The sequence below is a fragment of the Leptopilina boulardi genome, unplaced genomic scaffold (genome assembly GCF_019393585.1).
Source record: "Leptopilina boulardi isolate dan_hultmark-lab unplaced genomic scaffold, ZJU_Lbou_2.1 LbouV2_224, whole genome shotgun sequence".
In the NCBI taxonomy this organism is placed as follows: domain Eukaryota; kingdom Metazoa; phylum Arthropoda; class Insecta; order Hymenoptera; family Figitidae; genus Leptopilina; species Leptopilina boulardi.
Window position 1 is genome coordinate 844,393 of NW_026137779.1, and position 17,317 is coordinate 861,709.

Here is a 17,317-nt window from a genome sequence, read left to right on the forward strand (position 1 = left end):
ATCTCGATGTGCTTCTCGGGTGGAGGAGACTCGTGGAGAAAATTATCATGCACTAGTTTCGTGTCGGGCAAGAATATGGGAAACGAATCCCATATCTAGCTTCCCCCCGATTTATTTGAAAATCGACCTAGCGTGCACGACCCTAGTCATCGTCCGCGACGTAATTAGAGGGTAACATTCTAGAAGTAACCCGCGCATTTTAATATCGGTCATCCTGACCATCGTCTTCGTGGCGCGTGTTCGCTATTTTAACCATTCCGAATTTGTTTCTTTTCAGAACCGCTCCGAGCAAGGCGGAGAATGTTTCGAGCGAGCGGAAGGACTAGCTTGGCTAGTCATTCTCTAGATAGCTTCTCAATGATTATATTCTTGCATTATATAGAGACATTTTTATTATTCTTTTTTACTTGTTTTATATAGCTGCAATGATATTATATTTATTCTCTTTCTATTGTTAATTATTCTTTTTTTATTTGATTTTTATTTTGTTTAAAATATATTTTCTTACGAAGGTTTAAATTTACGTTTCATTATTGACTTTAACCTTTCCTTGCGAAATCACGAGCGCTCCTATTCCAATTAAATTAATAATTAGCAATATAGATGACGCTTCACGCCATCTATATTTAAAATCTCAAACTAAGCTTAACTTATGTACCCGGACTCCATCCGGCGAGCAGATCCTTTGGCAATTTAAAAATTCAGATCATTACATGGCTTTTGGGCTTTTTTGGGCTGCCTCAACCCAACAGAGGACTTCGTACGCGGGGTAGCCAGGGAACCATCTTTCAATTCTTCGGATGGTCTGATAGACCCAGTTCTCGGTGCTTGGAGAATACATGATGTCTATACAAAAACAAAAAATAATTTGGAGTGTCTTCGAAGAGTAATACTAATCGATAACCCTGTCTACTGTGTTACAATTCAATATAAATGACTCGAATGGTTATCCCCACCCTAACGCGATGCCAGCGCCCTCGCGGTGATGAAATGAAAGAAAACGAATTTCCGCCTCCTACCCTTCCGAAATCACAAATTACTCCTAGACAAATCTCAATTAATTCCGATTGGTATTCTTCTTCTTCCCTTTCCCTTCGGTGAGCATTCTAGTTTTTAATTTATGATACTCAATAGAGAAAAGAAAGAGAAAAAAAAAATTTTAGGTCCCTGTTCGGGCGCCATGTAATGATCTGAATTTTTAAATTGCCAAAGGATCTGCTCGCCGGATGGAGTCCGGGTACATAAGTTAAGCTTAGTTTGAGATTTTAAATATAGATGGCGTGAAGCGTCATCTATATTGCTAATTATTAATTTAATTGGAATAGGAGCGCTCGTGATTTCGCAAGGAAAGGTTAAAGTCAATAATGAAACGTAAATTTAAACCTTCGTAAGAAAATATATTTTAAACAAAATAAAAATCAAATAAAAAAAGAATAATTAACAATAGAAAGAGAATAAATATAATATCATTGCAGCTATATAAAACAAGTAAAAAAGAATAATAAAAATGTCTCTATATAATGCAAGAATATAATCATTGAGAAGCTATCTAGAGAATGACTAGCCAAGCTAGTCCTTCCGCTCGCTCGAAACATTCTCCGCCTTGCTCGGAGCGGTTCTGAAAAGAAACAAATTCGGAATGGTTAAAATAGCGAACACGCGCCACGAAGACGATGGTCAGGATGACCGATATTAAAATGCGCGGGTTACTTCTAGAATGTTACCCTCTAATTACGTCGCGGACGATGACTAGGGTCGTGCACGCTAGGTCGATTTTCAAATAAATCGGGGGGAAGCTAGATATGGGATTCGTTTCCCATATTCTTGCCCGACACGAAACTAGTGCATGATAATTTTCTCCACGAGTCTCCTCCACCCGAGAAGCACATCGAGATGGGGAATCGTCGTGGAGCATCGTCTTGACCAAGAGAGAAACACCTCTACTTGGCCAGGATGGTCTGGTGTGGTGTTTGTGCGTGTGAAGACCTGGTGCACCAGATTTCCACGGAAGCACCCATAGGAAATCCGGTTTACCAGGGGGAAGAAGGGAATACCCTGGTCTCTCGCAGAAGCACCTACAGAGTGACCAAGAGTATTCGGGGTCAGGATGTGGAAAGCGGGCGAAGGGTGTTACCTTGTTCGCAGAAGCACCTACAGAACAGGTACAACACCTTCTAGGAAGAGCTGGTGAACTAGGGGTCGCAGAAGCACCTACAGACTTCCGGTTCACCAGGTGAAAGAAAGGAAAGAGAAGGCAAGAAAATAGATCGAGGCAGAGAAAGAGGTGAGTTCGCCGTCGGTTGGCGATCAGAGTGTTTACATTTCTTTTGTGTGACCGACCTTGACAAACTCAAGTCTAAACTTGCCTTATGTATACAGCGACATACTGGGAATAACGACGATTTATTTTCATAATTTTTTTCGTCAATTTTAATTTTATATTTTGTGTGAATTATATTTTGAATTGTTGAAATATTTTAATTGTGTTCAGTTTGTAATTCTGTTGACAGTTGGACTGAACAATATATTGAACAAATTGATGATTTTGTCGAAAATTTTTTTTTTTACTATTGATTTATTTGAAAGTTTACTTTCCTGAAATTTTGAACATTTTTTTTATAATTGTTTATAACGTAATTTTATTTTTTTGTGAATTGACAAAAATTTCGTGGAATTTTTTTTGGAAATTTTATTATTGTGACGTATATTTTAAAGTGTTGGACAAAGAGTCATATTTTATTTGTTTTGTTTCGATTAGATCTTGCTCTGTCGAAATAATAATTTTGATTTGACAGAATTTTCGTTAAATGAAATTTTGTATAGTTGTTTTCGTGATCGTATCTTGCTACATCAAGAAAATAATTAAATTTGATGAGAATTTTTGTCTTGTAGAAATTTTTTTTGTTTTTGTCCGAATTTTGTAGATACAATATCTTGCTATTGTCGATAACATTATTGGAAATTTTTTTTTTCAAAATTGTTAGAATTTCTGCGTCGATCGCTAACTAACTTTTTGAAATTTTTTTTGTGTTTGTCTAAATTGTTGGAAATTTCACGTTGATCGTGAGCCAACTTATTTAATTTTTGTTTGTATTGCCAAAGTGTCGAAATTTTGCGTCGATCGTAAATCGGCCTTTGAAAATTTTAACCGTAATATTCAATAGAACTTTGCCGATTCAAGATCTTACTCTTGTCGTTGTTTGTTAGTTTTTTGAATATTGCCATTGTTTTATGTTTTGCAAAGTATATCTTCTGCTTTAAATATAGGTATTTTGATCAAAATTAATTGCTTATTTTAAATTTTTTGTGTGTTTCGCAAAGTATATCTGCTGCTCAACATACATATATTTTGATTAAATATTTTACTTGTCAATAAGATCTTGCTCTGCTGCCCACACAGCACATAAAATTTTCTGAATTTGTCCTGAATATTGCATTGAAAGACTCGAAATATTTCAATGAAAGGTCCATGAAATTTTGATGCAAGCAATGAAATGTCCGCCTATAAGAAATATTGCAGTTCCGATTGTACTAAAAATTTCAGCGAAATGTTCAGGAAATGTGAGGATGAAACATTACTGACATATTATTTTTTAATATTTGCAAAATAAAAAATGAAATATGTCACAAATTTTTAAGTGAAATATTTTGAAAAGATTATTCATTAAAATTCTAGAAATATCGAAAAATAATATTTTTAAATTGTTAAAAATACATATTTAGGCAATAAGATCCGGATATATTTGTGAAAAATAAAAAAATGAATTACAGAAATAAATTGCGGTAGTGATTGTGAAAATATGTGACAAAATTTGTGTATTTAGTTAAATAGTGACAATTTATTTATTGAAAAGAAATTATTAGACGTAAGATGCAACAAGCGAAACATGATTAATATATATGAACAGTAAGTATAAAAATAGAATACTTAAAATAAATAAGATCCGCTCAGGTACGCAAGGATATACTATAAAAGTAAATTTGTTACAAATTTTACTTGACTGGACTTTCAATATTCGTAACTTTTTAATTGAATTCTTAATTTACTGCATAATTATTATTGAACAAAAAATTTGTTTCGCAGAATTGTCATTTGATAACATTTCTATTTTTCAGAGTATTCAAATGTTTAAAATTTAATTTGTCTAAAATTACAAATGACAAAAGGTACATATGAACCGATCGCCGGAAAGACGGCATACGTCGATTTAAGACATTTTGAGATATGTTAAATTTAAGATTCATTTGTAAGTTATAATTTAAGGCATTATTATCGAAAATTTTTTTCTTTTACAAAGGTTTACTATCGGTCAACTAATTTTGTCACATATTTTCACAATCACTACCGCAATTTATTTCTGTAATTCATTTTTTTATTTTTCACAAATATATCCGGATCTTACCCCACTGAAAATTCCCACATAGGCTCCCATATGGGAAACCATATGGGAAACCACATGGGTCCCTATATAGGAAATCATATGGTTTCCTATACAAAATCGTATACGTAATTGGAACAGGAATTTGAATAGGAAATTAAGTCGGAATTATCATATGAATCCACATCCACACAGGAATGTACCATATGGCTTCCTATATAGGAGCCTATGTGGGGATTTTCAGTAGGGTATTGCCTAAATATGTATTTTTAACAATTTAGAAATATTTCCCTTCGATATTTCTAGAATTTTAATGAATAATCTTTTCAAAATATTTCACTTAAAAATTTGTGACATATTTCATTTTTTATTTTGCAAATATTAAAAAATAATATGTCAGTAATTTTTCATCCTCACATTTCCTGAACATTTCGCTGAAATTTTTAGTACAATCGGAACTGCAATATTTCTTATAGGCGGACATTTCATTGCTTGCATCAAAATTTCATGGACCTTTCATTGAAATATTTCGAATCTTTCAATGAAATATTCAGGACAAATTTAGGAAATTTTATGTGCTGTGTGGGTGTCAAGTAATCTTTTTAATAAATTTGAAAGATTTTTTTTTCTCTCGCGGTCGGTGCTGTTAATTCAAGATCTTGCTCTTGTTAACAGTTTTGTCGATTGCTTGAAGAAGGATTTTTTAAAAAAAAAAAAAAAACTAATTGTTTATAATAAAATTTTTTTTTTAAATACTATAACTTAAAATTTATTTTGTATTTAGTTCTCCTCATTTTTGTTTTGACAGTCCAAGATCTTGCTCTTGCTCGCAGACTAATTGTTGACAGAGAATATTTAATTTTTTTTATTATTTATCTATTAATTTATAATTATTTAACTTGTTTTCATTAATTTGTTGTTTATAACTTTTAAAAAAAATTTTTTTTGTTAATTGTTAAGTTATTGATATTATGTACTTAACAATTATTATTTAGGCAAAGTTCTACTTTATTGTTTTGAGTGTATTGTCGAATATTTATTATTGAACAAAATTTTCTTGTTTATTATTTTAACAGGTTCGGATAATATACCTCGAACTTTTGTGGGACTTGTCTTTAAAAGTTTCATTAATAAAAATTTTTTTTTTTTGAATAAGAGCAATATTTTTTAAGCTTTTATTCGTTTATCAATAAGAAAACAATTTTTTTTTCTTACTCGGTTATCGACTTGGCATAATATAAATTTTGCTTACAATGACGTCAATGTTTATTTCCCCCGCAAAACGAAATCCAAATAGAAATCAGTTGTTAAGGGAACAAAATAATACAACTGATAATGAAAGATCAACTGAACAAGTTTCGCGTGGACATTCGTCTAATCAGGAAATTCAAAATCCTCCTTTATAGACCCTTACAAACGCAGGCGCGATAAATTCGGGAGATCAATTTGATCAAAATCCGGGAACTTCAATGCCGTCATCGCAGAATAGTGTAGGAAGTTTTTACGGTTTTTCGATGCAATTGTTCATTGGAAGGGGAAGGGGAAAAAAGCCACCTTTTTATATTACATCAACCATGCATCGAAGAATGGATGCATTGGAACAGGCCTTAGATACGTTGACTGTCAAGTGTAACACCGTAATTGATCTCGCAACTCATCAAGGTAACTTACGCTCTGAAGGGGGAGGGGCGCGAATGAATCAGCAATCCTTTTCTTCCGATGAAGAAGTGAATGAGTTAGATACGCGTCAAAATAAACCTCCAGTTACCCCTGAGGTTTTCGATGATCAAAATATTGGTCCAAATCGAGAGAATGAAACTTTGCATCCACATGAGACTCAAGTCAAGAATGAGTCTAGACGCGTTCGTTTCAATAGCGATCCTGGTTTGTCGAATGAGATTCCACAACCAGCGGGCAATGAAATTAATAACGGTCGGAATATTCCCCCACGAGCAGGAATAAATAATAATAATAATATCGTTCCTCCGCGATTAATAAAAATAACAATCGGCAAACCTCTGGCCGACGGGACACTTATAGATGAAGAAATTTACGTGACTGAGGAACAGTACCGACGAATGTTAGCATCTTCTCAGGGTGATGTCATGCGGGTAGGTGGTGGCAATTTTAATTTGGGTTACCCACGTGATTTGAATCCGTCCCGTGATAGAGAAAACACAGTAGATCGTGATACGATAGGACCTAATGCCCGTAGGGTAGGTTCATTATTTTCATGGAATGATAGTGATTTTAGTGAGGATGATCAACAAGTACGAAATCGTTTTTCGTCAATTGATCAATCAAGATCTGTAGGTCATTTGTCAAGTAGACCGCGAGATGGTTTGAATTCCTTACATCCGCAGCCTCGTGCGGAGAATACGAGCGCTATTCAAATCGGTCGAATTGTCAATTCATGGAAAATTTCTTTTCCAAAAACAGAAAAAGACCCAGAGCAGTTCTTGCTAATCGTCAAAGACTATCTGAGTACGAGTGGAATAGATCGGAATCTGTTTGTCCCCTGTCTTTCAAAAATATTTGAAGGATCGTACAGATCTTGGTACCTCGTAAACAAGAAAAATTGGCGTATGTGGAAAGATTTTGCTGGTGCGTTTCGCTTTGAGTGGGGCGTCAAAAAGGATGACGCCGATCTCCTTCTCGAAGTTCGCGATTTAAGAGTCGACAAGGGAGAGAGTTTAGCCGAGTTTGTTCGTAAAGCGCGTCTTGTTTTTGAGAGAATGCAATATCCCCCAGGATTTAGGGAACAGTTAAAACAGATCTTGTCTAAATTTAACCCTCGTTTAACATTTGAAATTTTGAATTTGTCATTAAAGAATTATCGGGAATTCTTGGACTATGTCAATGAGCGTAATTATATTTACAATCGCTTAGCAGACGTGCAGAAAATTAGATCGAAACCTAGGTCGGACTTGTGTGCTGTTCGAGACGAAAGTGATTCTGACAATGAACAGTCAACTGATGCTTCTGAAGATCACTCTGATAGCGATCAAGAAGTTGGTTTAAATGCTGTTTATGGTAGGGAATCGGATCGCTCAAAGAGCAAGTCTGGGTTACGGAATGCCCAATCCAATTATCGACAAAAACTGGATCAGAATTTAAAGAAATTTGAGAAGTCAAGTCATTCGACGAAGACAAATACAAAAGATCAATCATCGCGTGATAGTAGGGATCCTTCTAAACCATTAGATAAAAGTAGGTTTTTCTGTCAAAATTGTGGTCAAACAGGTCACACAGTCCCTTATTGCAAAACCAAACCACAACTGGTTTGCTGTCTTTGTCGAAAAACAGGTCATTCCAATGTAGGTTGTCCCGATAATCAGGGAAACGACAAAAGCCCTCAGTAGTTGAACCTCCAATTATTGAACCAAAGGGCGTACTTGAGGAGGATAAGAATTTTAATTCTTCATCTAATATAGGTCAGACCAAGGATCTTGATAAGACTTGTTGTTCGACGAGTGTTGAATTGACTAGAGAATCAGATGACATAGTCTCTCGGCTTGATTCCTCACGTCAAGCCGTGACTAAACTTAGTTTGTTTGATAGTGACTCGGTTAGTTCTTCTGAGTCAGAGAATGAGTTTGATGACTTGGTTTGCAAAAAGTTGGAAAATGAAATTGAGAATTCTATTAATCTGTCGACTATTCGTGAAGATCACGCGAAACACTGTCAGGTACAGGACTTGGCCCTGATTTTCCTTCTAAAAGGAGAATTCGGTTAGGTATTGGATCTGTTGTATAGACTGATGAATCCGATCGATGATGAGAATCCTTGGAAAGAAATAGTAAAACCTTCAAATATATTGCTAATACTTCGTGATGATCATGATTTACCTCAAAGAGATCATTTTGCACACATAATGCTCTTAACAAAATTCGTTAAGAGTTATTATTGGTCAAATATGATGCAAGATGTCAAATCTTATGTTTCAGATTGCGAAGTATGTATCAAAGTAAAATTTAATCGAAACCCTATTAAAGCTAGGTTAACTACACGATCCTTACGGTTACCGGGGGCTCAATTATCGATCGACACAATAGTGTCTCAAACTTGAACTAAGAAAGGAAATTCTGATATTATTGTCGTTTATGATTTATATACAAAGTTTATTAAATTGTTCGCGGTTCGACACCCAACAGGAAAAATTATTGTCAATATACTTGACACCGTTTTTGATCGTTGGGGAATACCGGAGTCTATCGTGGCAGATAACGGGAAAGAATTTATAAATAAAGATGTCAAAGCGTACTTATTGGCCAGAGGCGTAAGGCATATCACTACCCCATTGGCTCATCCTCAGTGTAATCCGGTAGAGCGAGTAAATCGAACGATAAAACCTATAATTTCCGCTTATATAAATCAAGATCATAGAGAATGGGACGAGAATTTGTCAAAAGTACAATTTGCATGTAACACCGTACATCATACTGGTACTCGCGTTTCTCCATTTTTCTTGAATCATGGGTATGAGGCTATCGCGAGACGAGAATTAAAATCAACCGACTGTAAGGTGGGTACTGACGAAATTGCTGATGACGCGGCGAAGGCTTGGGTTGATCGCATGAAAATAATCGACGAGTTACGTCATAAAGTCGAAAGTAAATTGCAGAATTATTCTGAAAAGCGACTTACCAAGTCGAATGCCGATAGAAAACTGTCAGTTGAACTTAAGGTGCGAATGGAGGTTTATTATCCCAACAAAAAGCTAAGCAATAAGGCTGAAAATTATTCCTCTAAGTTGGCTCACTGTTAGGTAGGTCCAGTTATTACTTCTAAAGTTTATGGTCCAGGTACAGTCCAACTGTCAGACAAAAATGGTAAAGTTGTTGGCAAATATTCAGTCTCTAATTTGAAAATACCACGTCGAAGTTTGTGATTGTCATGAAATTTATTTGTAGATCGATCAACTGCGCTCATTCATCTGGAGGATTGAGGTCATCACGAATACGGACAGTTCAGGTCTGATTGGTCGTTTGTTGAGGGAAGGATGAGCAGAGTATGGCTGCGAATTTTGATCCAGAAGAGGCCGGTGATCTCTTGAGAATAATGGGACAAGCTAGTCCGTTGTCAGAAACAGATGGACGATCTGATGCGTGAAATGAATTCTAAGGTGTCTGACTTCAAGGGTCAAGATGACCCGATTGATCAGATCTTTGACGACAATGCTTCGCTTTTTGACGAGAACTTAACTTCGTCAAGTACAACGAGCGAGCGACGCATTGACGAGATTTCTGTGGATGCTCAACAGCTGATCAACGAGTTCCGTAATCGGAAACCACCCAAGATCGAGTTGACAAATACTGTCAGGGTGACTCCATTTGATATTCGATCAGAAAATAAGAACAGGAAACGCATTCCTGATGTGAAGCCAATGCTGAAGAAGGATGGTCAGCAGATGAGGATAACTGATAGAACTGATTCTGTCATCGCTCCTTCGGTAAAGGTGGAACCTTTGCCATATACGATCGATGACATTCCAACTTTCCAGGATGTCATGAAGGAATTGGGAGTTCCGACTTTGGTTGATTCTGAGAATCAATCCCAGCCTCTCTACATGGTGGTTTGCAGGATGCTGTCAGAAAAGCTGCTCAAAAATTTGATCACTAAGAGAGCTGAGATCTTTCTTAAAAAGATGGAAGCTAAGAAAGTCGATCGAGGTACTCAGACCTTTGTTTCGGTGACGGGCAAACAAAGAACTGCTGCGTGCGAGAACTGCAGGTCACGCGAGCATCGTTTCACGGAATGCAAGATGCCGATGAGACCTGGATTTTGTTTGATCTGTGGAGCTGATGGATTCGAGACCATCGACTGTATTTATCCTCATGGAATTGAGCACGAGTTGGCTCTGAACAAATGCGTTGGATGCTCTAACGATCTGTGCATCTATTGTCCTGAATGTCCGGATTGCAATATTCGATACGCTGGACTTGTCGACTGGCTTCGGTTGAATTACGTGACCTTGCCAGCTTGGGCAATACCATCTGAACATAAATATTTGATCAATGAGCATACGGAGGAGCAGCTTCGCCGGAAGATCAAGGCAAACTTTTCGAATCAAAATGACTATGTCAATCGCGTGAGGGCATTTTTGATCAGAGAGAACGCTCTTTCTCTTATCGAAAAACCATCAAACAACATGGCACCTTCAAAGAAAGATCTGTCGGAGGAAAAGCGTCGCCAAGCGGTTCAATCACTGACGACCGAGTTTGCTAATCAGTCTCTTGACGAAGTGATGGCTCTTCGACCTGAATTGTCCGATGGAGAGGAATACAAGGTCATCGTGCCAACTAAATACAAGAAGAACTCCAAAAATTAGACATATAGACTGATCAAAGACTGATCTCGAAACGAGAATACAAATTTTGTTTTAAATAACTTTGATCTTATCTTAATTTACATTTATGACTTATTGATCTGAACCAAAAACAAAAATAGTATTACTTTGTTGTACCCTTCTTAAAAGGAAAGTTTTATTGTTGTTACATTAATTGTAATTTACGACGTAAGTTCTTTTCAATAAATAAAGAAAACTAAAAATCGACAAACAATTATTAGGAAACTTCCAGGAATTGTTTTTTAAAAATAAATTTAGAATCAAACATGACAACTAATTATTTCTTTTCAGACATTAATCACTTTCATTTATTATTTTATTTGTTTTATTTTAATAAAATGGTTTGTTAATGATATTATTTACAGATTGATTTAGTTATTTCAGATTCAGTTTCCTTTCTCAAACTAACGTCAAGTCCGAAGGGGGAGAATATAACGGGAAAATATTTCTTGACATTATTTTGAGAAATAAATGATCAAATATCTTAGGATAAGGGTTAGGGAAAAAAGATCAATAACTCGCCCCTGTGACCTTACATCGCCGAAAATTGTCGGATCCGTTTCTCACTCTTTGTCCGTACGTCTTACTGTGTGTTGGGAGTATATATCCTTATTTGTATAATATCAAATTAAATTGAATTGTCGGATCGTTTGAATATTAAAATTGTATGAACTAGAGGATCGACATTATCTAAGCGTATTATCGTATTGTTTGAACGAAATTTGGAAGAGAGTCGATATTTGATCATATTTGATCAGACAAGTAAGTGATTAATGTATATTCTATTTGATCTTTTGTAATAAATTAATTATTCTTGGAAGTCGCCTAATATTTTATTTTTATATTTTGTATTTGGGTTCACCAACTTCCCTCCCTGTGATTTAAGTCTTTTGTTGATTTTAATTAATAAATTAACTGGCGTCCGCGTGCAACTAAAATTGTTATTTTATTTTATATTGTCAAATAGAGCCCCAGCAACTCTGAACCCGGTCGCGCTGGGTGAGGAATAATTTTAACTTTCATCATTTATTCTTATTTTAATATATTTCTCTTAATAACAAATTATTCCGTCTCAACCGATTCTACAAATTCCGATCATACATAAATTGATTATTATATATCCCGATTCTTCAATGACCGATTCTACAATTTCTGTTAATGTATAAGAATAATATATTTCAAATACCGATTCTTCATACATTGATAATTATAAATATCGATTCTGCAATAACCGATTCTACAATTTTTAGCAATATAAAAGACTAAAATATTTGAAATACCGATTCTACAAATTCCGATCATATATAAATTGATTATTATATATCCCGATTCTACCAATTTTGTTAATGTGCAGAAATGTAAATTTAAAACCCCGATTTTTCATTGACCGTTTCTACATTTTCAGATTATGCATAAAATGGCATCTAGAAATCTCGACTCTTCAATAACTGACTCAACAAATATATATATGTATGTCGTAGGCATTTATAAAAATCTGTTATTGAGCTTAATTCCTAGGCATTAATCTAAATCCAGATTCTTCAATGACCGATTCTACAATTTTTATCAATGTATAAAAATAAAAGATTTAAAATATTGATTCTACAATTTCCGATTATACATAAATTGATAATTATAAATCCGGATTCTTTATTGACCGATTCTACAATTTCTGTCAATGTATAAGAATAATATATTTTAAATACCGATTCTTTAATGACCAATACTACATGCATAAAATGGCATCTAGAAATCTCGACTCTTCAATAACTGACTCAACAAATATATACCTATATATATATATATATATATATATATATATGAGAGAGATTCTTTTTCAATCGTCCCAGCCCAAAAAGTCAATGTTCTGGGATTGGCTTCATACTTTAGTAAATTGTTGTCCTATATGATAGTAATAAATCCCTAAAATATAAACTGATTAAAAAAATATTTGTAGAAACTAGAGGGGGTAGAAGTTTTGACGTTAAGGGTAACATTGTCATTTTCAAATCAGTATAACTATGACAAAAGTAAATGAATTTTAATGAAAATGGGACAACAATAATTTTGTGAGAAACAGAATATTAAAGTATGCGGTGCCGATAAGGGGTATACCTGGAGATCATCTTTGAGGATTTAGGTAGGCACTGCATAATTTAATATTATGTTTCTCACAAAATTATTGTTGTCCCATTTTCGTATTTACATAGCTCATGGAAAAAATCTCAGCTTTTCAGTGAAAATAAAAAAAAAAAAAATGCCCGAAGGGGTAAAAATCGAAAAATAAGGGTTGATTTTTAAAAAAAGGGTTAGAATTTTTTTTTTTTTTTAATTTCGTATACATTTTTGTAAAGTACGTGAAAAATGCATTAAAATTCATTATAGATAAATTAAAATCTATTAACTTTTGTCATAGTTATACAGATTTGAAAATGACAATGTTGACATATTCGAATAGACCTGCCCAAAAACAACAATAAAAAGAAGTGAAAAAACGCGAACACGAAAACGTAATGCTAATTCCGAAAACTGGAAATGCAATGCTTCAAAAAAAGCACGAAATTTAGGCAAAATTGGACCTGACGACGAAAATAGTGGAGCAAGTTTACCAAAAACCGTTGGTCCAACTTGCAATTATTGTCGTTGTAAATGTTCCACTAAAGTTTCTCCTGAAGAACGTTTAATTTTGTTTATAGAATATTGGGAATTAGGCAATCACACTCGCCAATGGGATTATCTTGATAAAATGATTGAGACTTCGGAACCCAAGGAAAATGCAGATAGTTCTAAAGAGAATACCATAACGAAAAAAATATCAAGAAATTACTTCTTGAATTTAGCTTCGGGAAAAATAAAAGTGTGCCGCACAATGTTTTGCAATACTTTTGGTAATTTAATATTTAATATTCAAATTCTCCACTATAAAATGAAAGTCTTATTTTAAGGCAGAAAGTAAGTGTTCACTGAAAAAATTATATTCTAAATTTCAAAATATCTTCTTGGCGCCTACTTAAGAATATTTTTCATGCATTTCATCCATACAGTTAGGATATAATATTCTTACAAGAAGAAACAATTCTTAAATTAGGAATATTTTCTTGTCTGTAGAATATTTTAAAATTTAAAAATTCTCTCTTATTGAATATATAATTTTTTTAGTGTTATTTTCAAATGCAACATTTTTAAGGTAGCCTTTGCTGAATTTACGCAGGAAAGTTTACATGCGTATTAGCAGTGCTGAATTTAAGACTCATCTTTAATTAGACTTTCTTTTTACAATGTCTGTTTTCTTGAAAACTGTTAAGAAATTGTCAGATTCTCCTAAATCTTAAAATATTTTAAATAAAAATAAGTACCTTTTCTTCATTTGTAAATTTAATTAAATTATAATAGTAAATTAAATATTATTATATCTATTTATTAGGTATTTCGAGATTTATATTAGAGACCATCACCAAAAAGAAAAATAATTCGTTGTCTGGACAGTTAATTTCTTCCGATATGCGTGGTAAACATCATAGTAAACCAAAAAAGACATCAGATGATATTGAAAACTCTGTTCGCGAGCATATCGGACTATTTGAAAGAATTGAATCTCATTACTGCCGATCCAACTCAACACGAGAGTACTTGGATGAGACTTTAAATATTTCCAAAATGTACGCACTGTATAAGGAGTTTATGGACAAAAACAACAGACCGATTATTGCCACTGAATATCGATACCGTTTTATCTTCGATCATGAATTTAATTTAGCATTTCATCATCCCAAAAAGGATCAGTGTGCTCAATGTGCCTCATTCAATTTTTTGCAGTCGATCAAAAACAGATTAAAACATTTAAAGATGCTCAAGAAATTCACATAAAAAATAAAAATTATGCTCGTGAATTAATAAAGAAAGATAGAGAAGAAGCAATAGAAGAATCTTCTATTTTGTGTGCTTCATTCGATCTGCAAAAACTTTTATCAACACCGCGATCTGAAATATCTGAAATATTCTATAAAAGAAAACTTTCGATTTTTATCTTTACAATTTTCAACTTAGCTACAAGAGAGGGCGAATGCAATGTTTGGAATGAGACGACAGCAAAGAGAGGTGCTAATGAAATTAGTAGTTGTTTATTTCAATTCATTAGTACCAAATGCGAGACTGGCATAAATGACTTTTGATTTTTTAGTGACAATTGCACAGGCCAAAATCGAAACCAAATTTTATTTACTATGTACTTAAAAGCAGCTTCTGATTTCAATGTGACTATTACTCACAAGTATAAAAATATTTATTTATTATATTTCTATTTTATTCCTTCATAGTACTTCTTAATATTTAAAATTTGTGTTTAGAATCAATAATTAACCCAGAAGAAAATTCATTCAATAATTTACGCATTTAATTAATTTTACTTTTTAAAGGTACTTAGTAAAAGGTCATACACAAACGAGCGGTGACTCCATGCATGCTGTGATAGAAAATGCATCAACAAATCGTTCGATTTTTAGTCAAGATGAATGGTGTGACATCATGAGAAATGCGAAAGTTACAGAGCAAAAATATAAAGTTCATGAAATTTCTCGTGAAAATTTTTTCAACTTTTCAAAATTATCAGACAAAAAATTTTGGGCAAAAATTAAAATATCTCAAATTAGCGAAATAAAAGTATTCCCCAACAAAAACATTGCTTTTAAGTACAATTTCACAGACCATTTAACTGAGAAACTTGCTGTATTTAATAAATCAAGTGTTTTGGAACAATGTTACTCAACAAAATTGTCTGTTGATGGTGAAAAAAGGAATGATTTGGTTTACCTCATGGAAAAGCAGTTGATTCCTGTAAAATATCATTCATTTTACAATAAAATTTTGAATTAAATACTGAAGAATACATTAGTTAATTTCTGTACCCTAATTTATTGTTATACGACTTATTGTAAAAATTTAATAAAACTATACAATAAAGAAATATTCTTATTACTACTACTTATATTATGTACAATTAAATCTGTAAATATAATTAAACAAACAAAACTTCTGAAAATATCTTTGATTTTATTATAACGCAAAAAATTAACATTTATAGATTAAATTTATTGTCTAAAAGAAGAAATAAATTAAAGACTTATTTTATCATTATTAAAAAAATTTAAATTATTTAAAAGATAATTTGATTTTTAGAAATGCAATATATTTCAATTTCATAATTTAAATTCAATTTCATAATAAATTACAAAAAATTATTGTAAGTTATATAAAATAAAAAATAATAACAAATGAAAGTCGTGTTGACAACCTGAAAAATAAAGAAAATATTGTTCGTCCCCAAAATGGTATGGTTCTTAAATTTTTACGAAAAGGTATGCTTTTCAGCGCATTTGTGAAATGGTATGGTTTTCAAGCCGTACTTGAAACAGTATGTTTTTCAGCGCATATCTGAAATGGTATGGTTTACCACCCAAGCGACGACTTTCTTATACGTAAAACTTTCAATAAAATTATTATTTAAGAACAAAACTTTAAAATAAGAAATAGAGAAATAAATAATTAAGTATTTTTAAATATTAGGGTAAGTGCATCAATTATGACGATAGCATCAATTACGAAACATTTTGCTTCCTCGTGGAGGAAGCTTTGCAGTTCTTTCGTTTATAAAATTTTTACACGGAGAGAAAAATCATACTATATTCACATGGGTTGTGTCACTTATTATTCACATAACCTGTGACGTGCTTTTTTTAGACAAAATTCATGAGTTTATAGGGTCGTAGATTTTTAGGCAAGAAAAGTTTGGAACATGTACTATATTTGCTTCAAGTATATGTCGTAAATACTCTCCTCCACTCAATGCGAAATTTGCTTGAAATCCATGCGCTTTTCGGATGGATTTCTTGCAACGGAGATAGAAATGATAGTGCGCATGCGTGACTTCCGTTAACGTGTCAATCGAAGGGTCCAGTCCCATTTGCAAGAAATTCATCCGAAAAGCCCATGGATTTCAAGCAAATTTTATATAGAGAGAAGGAAGGCAATTTTATCATGTTTCTTAAGCAACAGTGGCTCATGTGAATATAGTATGATTTTTCTCTCCGTGTAGAAATGGTGAAAACAAATTTTCCTCTATATAGAAACATGTTATATGAGATCCTGATCAATTGTCCGGATATATGTATGTGTGTGGATCATTTTTGTGAACACGATATCTTTAACTGGTTTTAATGGATTTGGGTAAAATTTAGTTGGCTGATTTATCACATTTATCTCTCAAAAATGACCAGAGGATTTTTAAAAATACCCCCAAAAATCGTCTTTTTCCAAAATTTTTTTTTAATTTAAAAAAAATTTTAATTAGAAAATTTTAAGGTAATATATAATATAATCGTCTTCCTTACGTCAAGGCGAATCAATTGGTATATATAAATTATAGATTTGATTGAAATTAATAGAATTAATGTAAGTTAAAAAATCAAAAATTCACATTTTAGCTAAAAAATGTTGTTTTCTTAAATTCATGTTTATAAGTATATAAAATAATTTTATTCTCTGCATTGAAACGAATTGGTTGATATATGAAGGGTAGAATGACAAAAGGGGT

The 17,317-nt window shown here is 33.1% G+C and overlaps 1 protein-coding gene across 1 annotated transcript in view; it reads right to left on the reverse strand.

Moving 5' to 3' along the window:
- Nucleotides 1-17,317, reverse strand: part of LOC127279881 (uncharacterized) — a 110,831-nt gene that overhangs the window by 59,365 nt on the left and 34,149 nt on the right. The gene's annotated exons all lie outside the window — the stretch shown is intronic.